At 38.8% G+C, this 11,092-nt stretch overlaps 1 pseudogene; it reads right to left on the bottom strand.

The window, feature by feature from the left end:
* LOC148196555 (uncharacterized) overlaps nucleotides 1–1,944 on the bottom strand; it is a 44,114-nt pseudogene extending 42,170 nt beyond the window's left edge.
* Nucleotides 1,945–11,092: the final 9,148 nt, after the last annotated feature.

Here is an 11,092-nt window from a genome sequence, read left to right as displayed (position 1 = left end):
TCACCGCTCAGCGGCAGTTTACCGCTGAGCGGCACTCAGAAGCTTGCGAGAGGTCCGCTAAGGGGCAAAGTGGCCGCTGAGGGGAGAAAACAAGTCACGCACTCACCGCTGAGCGGCACTCTGGAAGTCACGTAAGGTCCGCTGAGGGGCAAAATGGCCGCTGAGGGGAGAAAACAAGTCACGCACTCACTGCTGAGCGGTATTTTACCGTTGAGCGGCACTTTAATGGGCTTGGATTTGACTTTTTTGTAATTTACGAATGATATATAAGCTTTAGGGTTTCCTAGGGTTAGGCATCTCTGGCTGGAACGAAGAAAACACTCTCTCTTCCACCCCTTTGAAGGAGGATCTTGGATGCTGAGGCTTCCTCTTCACCTTTTTAGGGTTTATTCTTTCATTCTTTCATTGTAATTCATCTAGGTTCACCATGAATATGGTGAACTAAACTCTGTATGTTTGTTGGGGAATCAATGTAATCTTATGAAACTCTCATATATGGAATCTGTTTTTACATCTTTTAATTAAGACTTATGCTTTCTTTCATCATTAGTTAGGGTTTTTCCTCTTTGCTTAATGCTTGCATTGTTTAACTCATTCGATGCATGATTATTGGTTTTGTCGATACGGGCACGTACGGGGAAGTCTAGATCCGGGGAATTTCTCCCAATTTTATATTGGTTGTCGTTAAGCTCCTGCACTTATGAACTGATCATTAGGAATGCTAGGAATTGTATGAACTCGTGATTAGGGAGAAGCCTTCTAGAAAGGTACATTAGAGAGTGGCATTAACAATGATGATTTGATTGTTGAATTCCTAAAATATATGAGAGTGGATAAGATGAAATTGACCCCCAACAACATATCCATACATAAATTTCATTGAAAGTGTTTATCTTTTGCTTTTTGCCATTGATCAATATTCATGCATACATATTTATTTTCTGTCTTGCATTTTAAACCCCAATTAATGCGTTTGTAAGTCTTAGTTAATTAAGAAATCACATAACTAAACTAGGCCGTGAGTCCTTTGGGAAGAACGATACTTGGTCTAACTAAGTTTATTACTTGAACGATTCGGTCATACTTGCCGATTGAAAACAAGTTTGTGACATCATATTTTTGTGTTCATAAATTTGTCCATCAACTGCCGCTGAGCGGTACTTGCGGCTTCTCCTTTTGCACTTTTTGATGTCTTTTCTGATTCCATCTCTATCCTTCTTCACTTCTTATACCAAATTCATCTTAAAACCTGCACAAAAACACTGAAATCAAGCATAAACCTGTCCAACTCTCTTATTTCTAAAAATATAACCAAAAGTGTGATTTCAAGCTAGTTTCTAAGTGTTAAAGGTTGCTTTTAGTATCAATTTTAAGCATGAAAATAACAGTTTTTCAATTGTTATCAGTCTTCGTGTGGATTGCAGATGTAACTTAGAACGGATTCCCATGTCCCAAGTCTTGTCGTGCTTTCACTCCATCTTTTGTCTTTCCTTTAACGTTTAGTAAAGTCCCAACAACACTATCACATACATTTTTTTCAACATGCATCACGTCTATGCAATGTCGCACATCAAGTTTACACCAATATGGAAGATTAAAGAATATTGATCGGTTTTTCCAAATGTTTTTCTCAACGGTCTTCTTTTTATGTTTTCCGAAGACAACATCAATGTTCCTCACTTGGTCGTATACTTCTTCCCCATTACGTGGTCTGCACACTACATCATCCTCAGGACTTCCATTAAACGCTTTTTTCAATCTACGGTAAGGGTGATTTCGAGGAAGGAATCTTCGGTGTCTTGTGTACACAGTTTTCTGCCCATGCTTTAGTTGAAGATAGCTAGTATTTTCTTCACAAATCGGACATGCAAAATGACCTTTAACACTGTAACCACTCAAGTTCCCATATGCTGGGAAATCATTTATGGTGCAAAACAACATTGCACGCAAACGAAAGTTTTCTTCTGAATATGAATCGAAGACCTCGACGCCCTTGATGGACAAATTTATGAACACCAAAATATGATGTCACAAACTTGTTTTACTATTGCCAAGTATGAACGAATCGTTCAAGTTATAAACTTGGTAAGACCAAGTATCGTTCTTCCCAAAGGACTCACGACCTAGTTTAGTTGTGTGGTTTGTTGATTAGCTAAGACTTAAAGACGAAATATTTGGATTATATTATGCAAAAGACGAAAATAAACATGTATGCATGAAGTTTTGATCAATGGCAAAGGCAAAACATAAACACTTTCAATGAAATATACGTATGAATATGTTGTTGGGGGCAATTTCATCTCATCCACTCTCATATATTTTCGGAATTCAACATTCAAATCATCATTGTTAATGCCACTCTCTAAAGTACCTTTCAAGAAGGCTTCTCCCTAATTACGAGTTCATACAATTCCTAGCATTCCTAATAATTAGTTCATCAAGTGCAGGAGCTTAACGACAACCAATATAATATTGGGAGAGATTCCCGGATCTAGACTTCCCCGTACGTTCCCGTATCGACAAAATCAATAATCATGCATCGAATGAGTTAAACAACGCAAGCATTAAGCAAAGAGGAAAAACCTTAACTAATGATGAAAGAAAGCATAAATCTTAAATATAAGATGTAAAAGCAAATTCCATATATGAGAGCTTCAAAAGATTACATTGATTCCCCAACAAACATACAAGGTTTAGTTCACCATATTCATGGTGAACCTAGATGAATAACAATGAAAGAATGAAAGATAAAACCCTAGAAAGGTGAAGAGGAAGCCTGAGCATCCAAGATCCTCCTTCAAAGGGGTGGAAGAGAGAGTGTTTGCTTCGTTTCTGCCAAAGATACCTAACCCTAGGAAACCCTAAAGCTTATATATTATTCGTAAATTATAGAAAATTAGGTCCAAGCCCATAAAAGTGCCGCTCAGCGGTAAATTGCCGCTCAGCGGTAAGTGCGTGAGTCATTTCTTCCCCTCAGCGGCCATTTTGCCCCTCAGCGGATCTCCCGTAAGCTCCTGAATGCCGCTCAGTGGTAAACTGCCGCTCAGCGGTACTTGCGGCTTCTCCTTTTGCACTTTTTGATGTCTTTTCTGATTTCATCTCTCTCCTTCTTCACTTCTTTCACCAAATTCACCTTAAAACCTGCACAAAAACACTGAAATCAAGCATAAACCTGTCCAGCTCTCTTATTTTTGAAAATATGGATAAAAGCATGATTTCAAGCTAGTTTCTAAGTGTAAAGGTTGCTTTTTGTGTCAATTTTAAGCATGAAAATAACAGTTTTTCAACTGTTATCACAACCCCAAACTTAGAACTTTGCTTGTCCTCAAGCAAACAAGATGTAACTCAATCTTCAACCAATTCATATGATGGTTCACTCATTCAAAAATCCTCTTTGTAGATAAGTAAAAACTTCAATCAAACTTATGACCAAGAGTTCAATCAAGATGTGCACATGCTTTAGTGTTTCACAAAGTCAGTTAATACCCAACAAATGCTCTTTTTCATGAATGACCAATCAATTAAGCATGGATGTTCATGTGCTAATGGAATATTTCCTCACTAGGTAAAGTGTTTCACTCAACACACAAGTGTATAAGAGGTAAACACTCATTCACTCCACTATCACAATGTCACATGAATCAACTTTGCCTTTCATTTCACCACAATCAAAAACATTCACAAGCATGCATCATCACAAGGACTTTTCAATGGCTTATAATGTGGCTGGGCTAACAAGAAAATTGGTTTTTCTGGATCACAAAATTCTTGAGTTAAGAGAATCATAATCAACACAATTATTCTTATTTTTCCCAACTTGCCTTTTGCATTTGTATTGAGCTTTGCTTCTTTTTTTCTTGTCTTTTCTTTTTCTTTGCATATTCTTACTTTTTAGCTATTAGCTCAATGCTTTTCCTTTTTCATGTTTTCCCAATAACCCTAAACTTGAACATGTAACAATACCACACAATATCTTCTACTTAACTCAAGGTAAAGATTTTCAATCAAGGATTTTAGTGTATGTTCAAGGCTAAGGGTTCAAAGGATAGAACACAAAGTGTTCTCTTTTAGTGGGCTAACTTTATGAATTTGGCCAATAAAAAGGGTTCCAACAAACGGCCTTGATCATATGATGCAAAACAAGCAATTGATTCAATCATAGAAAACCTGGGCAAAGTCATTCATGCTTTCAAAGTAATAGCATTTAACAATACCAACTCTGGAGCTCAAAACCTCACATATAAGCTCATCCATATTTGACATACACATCCTGCTTAATCTCACAATCACAATCATGATATCATGCATTTGTTCACAAAGCTTGTGAATCACCTGTATAAACATTTTAATGTGCACATCATCTCAACATCAATCAATCAATAAGCATCATCAAGCATTACTTATCAAACAATCACAGTTAATACCAAACCATCACACAAACCAGGTTTCCAATAGAGTACATCAAACCCTAATCTAAAAACAAAGACAAATAAGTTCAGAAAACTTAAACCAACAAACGCATAAGCATATGATAACATTCATCAGTAAATGCTATCTCAGCTCCTCATCAATCTGAGCTGTCCTCTGTATCTTCCTCTTCCTCCTCATCTTCATCATCTTCAAATGCATCATCCTCATCAGCTTCATCTTCTTCCATCTCTCTAACTGAAGCTTCAGCTGCTTCAGCTCCTCCATGCACTGGCTCCTCTGGCCAAGCTACCACATTATGGAATTCATCCATAGTCCACCTGTGGGCTGGAGGTGTATCATACATCCCCACAATCATCTCAGTAGTGGCCACCTGCCCTCTGTGAATGGACTGCAACTGAGCACCTATAAGAGACATATACATGTCCCTCATATGGAATGGTTCTGCTTCATGTGTCTCAGCAGATGTCTGGCTCTGTGTTGGCCCTCTCTCTCTACGAGCACGGCGTGGTGGAACTGGCTGAGCTGCTTCCTCACCTCCACAGTACTGTCTGTAATAAGCCTCATCAATAGCTTTTCTTGGCCTCTCAAATGGTGGAGCAGAAGTGTCCACCCCAGCTATCTTGCAAAGGTGAGTGATCAAAGAGGGATGTCCTAGTGGTGCTTTGTTGTTTGAGGTATTGGCGCACACACTAATCTCATCAGCTATCACCTGCCCAATATTAACATTCAAGTTTCTGATAGCACAGTAGATGAATAGTGCCCTGTTGAGAGTAATATCTGACACATGTGAACATGGCTGAATGTTGGCACGAGAAAACGCCATCCAATACTTTGCAAGAGGAGTCAAATCCGTCCTCCTAATGTTAACCACTGAGCCAGATCGATTCCTTTGGAAGTGTCCTCCAGGTATACACAGTACTCTCTCCACATCCTCATAATCAACACCTTCCTCCATGCAAAGAGCAAACTGGCATTACTCACCAGCCCACACAGTGTCCAGGAAGTTGTTGATAGAATCAGGTTCATACCTGATAGCATGGCCTCTGACATAGCCCAAATAATTCTCAGCTGGATAATCACCAATCTTCTTTGCATTGGTGTAAAATTCCTTTACCACAGCTATGTTGGCAGGTGCAGGATAGGTGGCTAGCTTTCCCCAGTCATTCCCTAACACTTGTTCTCCAAATTGAGGAGCAAAGTTAGGTATCATTCCAACCTTTCTCTCCATCAGAAGTCTCCTGTCCTCAACCACCCTAAAGTACTTCTCATGTTTCCTAGAGAGGAACCTGCTAGAGTGGGGTTGCTCTGGTTCCTTTTCCTTTCTCTTGGTTGCCATGGTTTTCAATCTCTTTCCTGAAGAGGATGTCATTCCTGCATTCAAACACAAATACAAAACCACAGAACATGATGTTAATCATTAGTAAACACAGAACACAACTCCTTTCGAAGCTAAACCACCGCTGAGGGCCAGAATTTCCCCTCAGCGCCACCAGTGCCATAGTCCAGATCACAAAAAACCAGAAAAACCAAATCTGGCAAAGTGCCGCTCAGCGGCAGTTTACCCCTCAGCGGTAACTCTGCAGATTTTTGAAAATCTTGTTTTAAAGTTGTCCTAACTCCACCCAAATGCAATTTTCAGTTTTCCAGTTCATAATCATGCAGTTTAATCGGTTCAAACATCAAACATATAATCAAATCATGCATAGAAATCAAAACCCCTAAATATTCATGCTTTGACAATCATATTCAAATTCAAGAACCCTAGAATGAACAAAATGCATTTTACTTACTTGGGTGGAGATACTAAATGCAATGAGAATGCTTCCAAGCTAGAATGCTCTCTTCCAACCCCAAACTTTGATAGCACACTAGTGAAAAAGTGAGTGGAAGAGAAATTTTCTTAAGAGGGAAGAGTGGAAAGATGTGGAAAACCTTGGAGAAGGTATGTGGGGGTGTTTGTGCAGAGAAAAACCTGAAAGTATGAGAACTTGCGCAGCTTAGGGTTTAAAAATACCCTAATGGGCTCGGGTCCCGCTAAGGGGAACTAAAGCCCATCTGTGAGAGTACCGCTCAGCGGTACTTTCGTGATGTGCTCTTCTCCTTCTTTTCTTAACCTACATGCCTCCCATACATGCCCCTCACTGGTTCCCTGCAATTCAATGTTTAAAATGCTTATGCAAACCCTAACTAAAATAAACAAACAGAAATATTCAATCAACTGGGTTGCCTCCCAGGTAGCGCTTGTTTAACGTCACGAGCCTGACCCAAAATCCACCAACAGCCATTAGTAGGTGCAAAATTTTCTTACCAACACCCATCAGTAGGTGTTACAAACATAGTATCCTTCAGTAGATACTTAACCACCTAGCATCCATCCTTCAGTAGATGCTATCTCCAACAAAATAGTTACAAAAATAGAGTCCAAAAATTAAAAATTACATAGCCAAATCAAAAGTTTTTAAATCCACTGGGTTGCCTCCCAGCAAGCGCTCTTTTAACGTCATTAGCTTGACCCAATAAAGTTTAAGTTTCATCTTCTTTATAGTTGATGTTGTCATTCCACCAACTCCTCAACTGTTTCCTGTGAACTGTTTTGGTCCTTCTAGAATATGGAGACTCTATCTCTATCATCTCCTTCTCTTTAAAGCCTTTCACAACCCACAACTTGTTCTTGATTCTTACAGGTGTGCCAAGTTGGAGTCTTCTTTTCTCCCAGTCACTAGGAATTTCTCCTCCTCTTCCAATATTTTCTTCGTTGGGTACCTGAAACAACAAACAATGGTTACCTGCAACCTTGAGATTTTCATCTTTACGGTTACTCATGGGTGCATTTTGAAATGCAACTTTATAACTAGCTTCTTCCTCCTTTGCTTGCGTCTCATCTTTGAAGACGTCTACCACCACTCTCTCCTCTCTGTCCTGGAGCACTACTATACCTTCATTTCCATCAATGATAGCTTTGGCCGTTTTCATAAACGGTCTTCCAAGTATGATAGGTATCTTCTCTGTCTCCATCTTCATCACCACAAAGTCTGCCAAGAACTGAAGTTTGCCAACACAAACTATAATGTCCTCTGCAATCCCACATGGCTCCTTTGAAGATCCATCGGCCATTACTAGATTAACCTTTACAGGTTTCACTTTAACATTGCCAATTTGCTCTAGTAAAGAGTAAGGTATCAAGTTAACACTTGAACCTAAATCAAGGAGAGCTTTCTTTACCTTTTTCTTCCCTGTGGTACAAGGGATAGAAAAACTGCCTGGATCTGATGCTTTAGGAGGGAATGACTCTTTTTTAACAGTTATACACTCCTTTGCTTCATCATCTCTACGTCTCTTCTTGGTAGAGATTTCTTCATCAGATTTTGTGTAAACTGTGATTTGCTGTAGAATTTGTTCCCAAGGTGCTTCATTATCCACCATTCTGAATAATTCTGTGAAGTCCAGTTGTTTCCCTTTATGGATTGGAAAAGGAAAAGTACTTTTGCTCTCTATTTCTCTTCTCTCTTCTGTATCTAACTCAACTTTCTCATCATCAACACTCTTTACCACCTTGCACTCTTCTTTGGGGTTAACCTCAGTATTAGCCCCAAAATTTCTATTTGGCCTTTCTTCCAATTGCTTGGTAATCTGACCCATTTGAATCTCCAAGTTCTTTATAGCAGCTTCAGTGCTCTTTTGAGAAGATTCAGTTTTCTGTATGAATTGCTGAAGAGTTTCTTCCAACCTTGTTGATCTTTCATTAAGGATAGATAACTGTTGCCAAAAGGTGGGATGCTGTTGCTGCTTATTATACTGACTAGCTTGCCCAGTTTGTTGATAACAATTGAAAAACTGTTATTTTTATGATAAAAATTGACACTAAAAGCAACCTTTATACTTAGAAACTAGCTTGAAATCATGCTTTTCTTCATATTTTTAGAAATAAGAGAGCTGGACAGGTTTATGCTTGATTTCAGTGTTTTTGTGCAGGTGTTAAGGTAAATTTGGTGAAAGAAGTGAAGAAGGAGAGAGATGAAATCAGAAAAGACATCAAAAAGTGCAAAAGGAGAAGCCGAAGTCACCGCTCAGCGGCAGTTTACCGCTGAGCGGCACTCAGGCACTCACGAGAGATCCGCTGAGGGGCAAAATGGCCGCTGAGGGGAGAAAGCAAGACACGCACTTACCGCTGAGCGGTATTTTACCGCTGAGCGGCACTTTAATGGGCTTGGACCTAAGTTTTTGTAATTTACGAATGGTATTTAAGCTTTAGGGTTTCCTAGGGTTAGGTATCTTTGGCTGGAACGAAGCAAACACTCTCTCTTCCACCCCTTTGAAGGAGGATCTTGGATGCTGAGGCTTCCTCTTCACCTTTTTAGGGTTTATTCTTTCATTCTTTCATTGTAATTCATCTAGGTTCACCATGAATATGGTGAACTAAACTCTGTATGTTTGTTGGGGAATCAATGTAATCTTGTGAAACTCTCATATATGGAATCTGTTTTTACATCTTTTAATTAAGACTTATGCTTTCTTTTCATCATTAGTTAGGGTTTTTCCTCTTTGCTTAATGCTTGCATTGTTTAACTCATTCGATGCATGATTATTGGTTTTGTCGATACGGGCACGTACGGGGAAGTCTAGATCCGGGGAATTTCTCCCAATTTTATATTGGTTGTCATTAAGCTCCTGCACTTATGAACTGATCATTAGGAATGCTAGGAATTGTATGAACTCGTGATTAGGGAGAAGCCTTCTGGAAAGGTACATTAGAGAGTGGCATTAACAATGATGATTTGACTGTTGAATTCCTAAAAATATATGAGAGTGGATAAGATGAAATTGACCCCCAACAACATATTCATATCTATATTTCATTGAAAGTGTTTATCTTTTGCTTTTTGCCATTGATCAAAATTCATGCATACATGTTTATTTTCTGTCTTGCATCTTAAACCCCAAATATTTCGTTTGTAAGTCTTAGTTAATCAAGAAACCACATAACTAAACTAGGTCGTGAGTCCTTTGGGAAGAACGATACTTGGTCCAACCAATTTTATTACTTGAACGATTCGGTCATACTTGCCGATTGAAAACAAGTTTGTGACATCATAATTTGGTGTTCATAAATTTGTCCATCATTTGTCCTTGACCAATGCTTGGGTGTGGTTTCCACCCTTGATTGTAGTTCCCTTGACGGTATGGAAATTGATTGGCCATGAAATTAACATCCTCCACGACTTCAACTAGAAAAGCACATTGACCATTGATATGGTCACTGATGGACAAATTTGTAAGCACCAAAATATGATGTCACAAACTTGTTTCACAATCGGCAAGTATGACCGAATCGTTTCAAGTAATAAACTTGGTAAGACCAAGTATCGTTCTCCCAAAGGACTCACGGCCTAGTTTAGTTATGTGATTTGTTGATTAGCTAAGACTTAAGAACACAATAATTGAAGTTTAATATGCAAAGACGAAAATTAAATATGTATGCATGAATTGATCAATGACAAAGACAAAAGATAAACACTTTCAAGGAAATATATGAATGAATATGTTGTTGGGGGTCAATTTCATCTCATCCACTCTCATATATTTTAGGAATTCAACATTCAAATCATCATTGTTAATGCCACTCTCTAATGTACCATTCTAGATGGCTTCTCCCTAATCAAATAGTTCATACAATTCCTAGCATTCCTAATGATTAGTTCATGAGTGCAGGAGCTTAAAGGCAACCAATATAATATTGTCAGTATAATATTGGGAGAAATTCCCCGGATCTAGATTCCCCCGTACGTGTCCGTATCAACAAAACCAATAATCATGCATTAGAATGAGTTAAACAATGCAAGCATTGAGCAAAGAGGAAAAACCCTAACTAATGATGAAAGAAAGCATATGTCTTAATTCAAAGATGTACTCAACAAATCCATATATGAGAGCTTCAAGAGATTACTTTGATTCCCCAACAAACATACAAGGTTTAGTTCACCATATTCATGGTGAACCTAGATGAATTACAATGAAAGTATGAAAGAATAGACCCAATAAAGGTGAAGAGGTAGCCTGAGCATCCAAGATCCTCCTTCAAAGGGGTGAAAGAGAGAGTGTTTGCCTCGTTTCTGCCAAAGATGCCTAACTATAGGACGTGCAAGTCCTTATATACTAATCTAGAGTTACAAAAGATTACAAAAGTCCAAGCCCAAAAAGTGCCGCTCAGCGGTATTTACCGCTCAGCGGTGATTGCGCGTCTTCTTTCTTCCCCTCAGCGGCCATTTTGCCCCTCAGCGGTTCCAACGTCACCTCTTGAGTGCCGCTCAGCGGTAGTTTGCCGCTGAGCGGTGCCTTCGACTTCTCCTTTTTGCACTCTTTCTTGTCTTTTCTAATGTCCTCTCTCTTATTCTTCACTTCTTTCACCAAATTCACCTCAAAACCTGCACAAAAACACTTAAATCAAGCATAAACCTGTCCAGCTCTCTTATTTCTGAAAATATAAACAAAAGGCATGATTTCAAGCTAGTTTCTAAGTCTAAAGGTTGCTTTTAGTATCAACTTTAAGCATGAAAATAACAGTTTTTCAACTGTTATCACAACCCCAAACTTAGAACTTTGCTTGTCCTCAAGCAAATAAAATGTAACACCATCTCCAACCAATTCATATGATGGTTTACTC

The sequence above is a fragment of the Vigna umbellata genome, chromosome 6 (genome assembly GCF_029865625.1).
Source record: "Vigna umbellata cultivar VRB3 chromosome 6, Vumbellata_1.0, whole genome shotgun sequence".
Taxonomy (NCBI): Eukaryota; Viridiplantae; Streptophyta; class Magnoliopsida; order Fabales; family Fabaceae; genus Vigna; species Vigna umbellata.
This window is presented reverse-complemented; position numbering and strand designations above follow the sequence as displayed.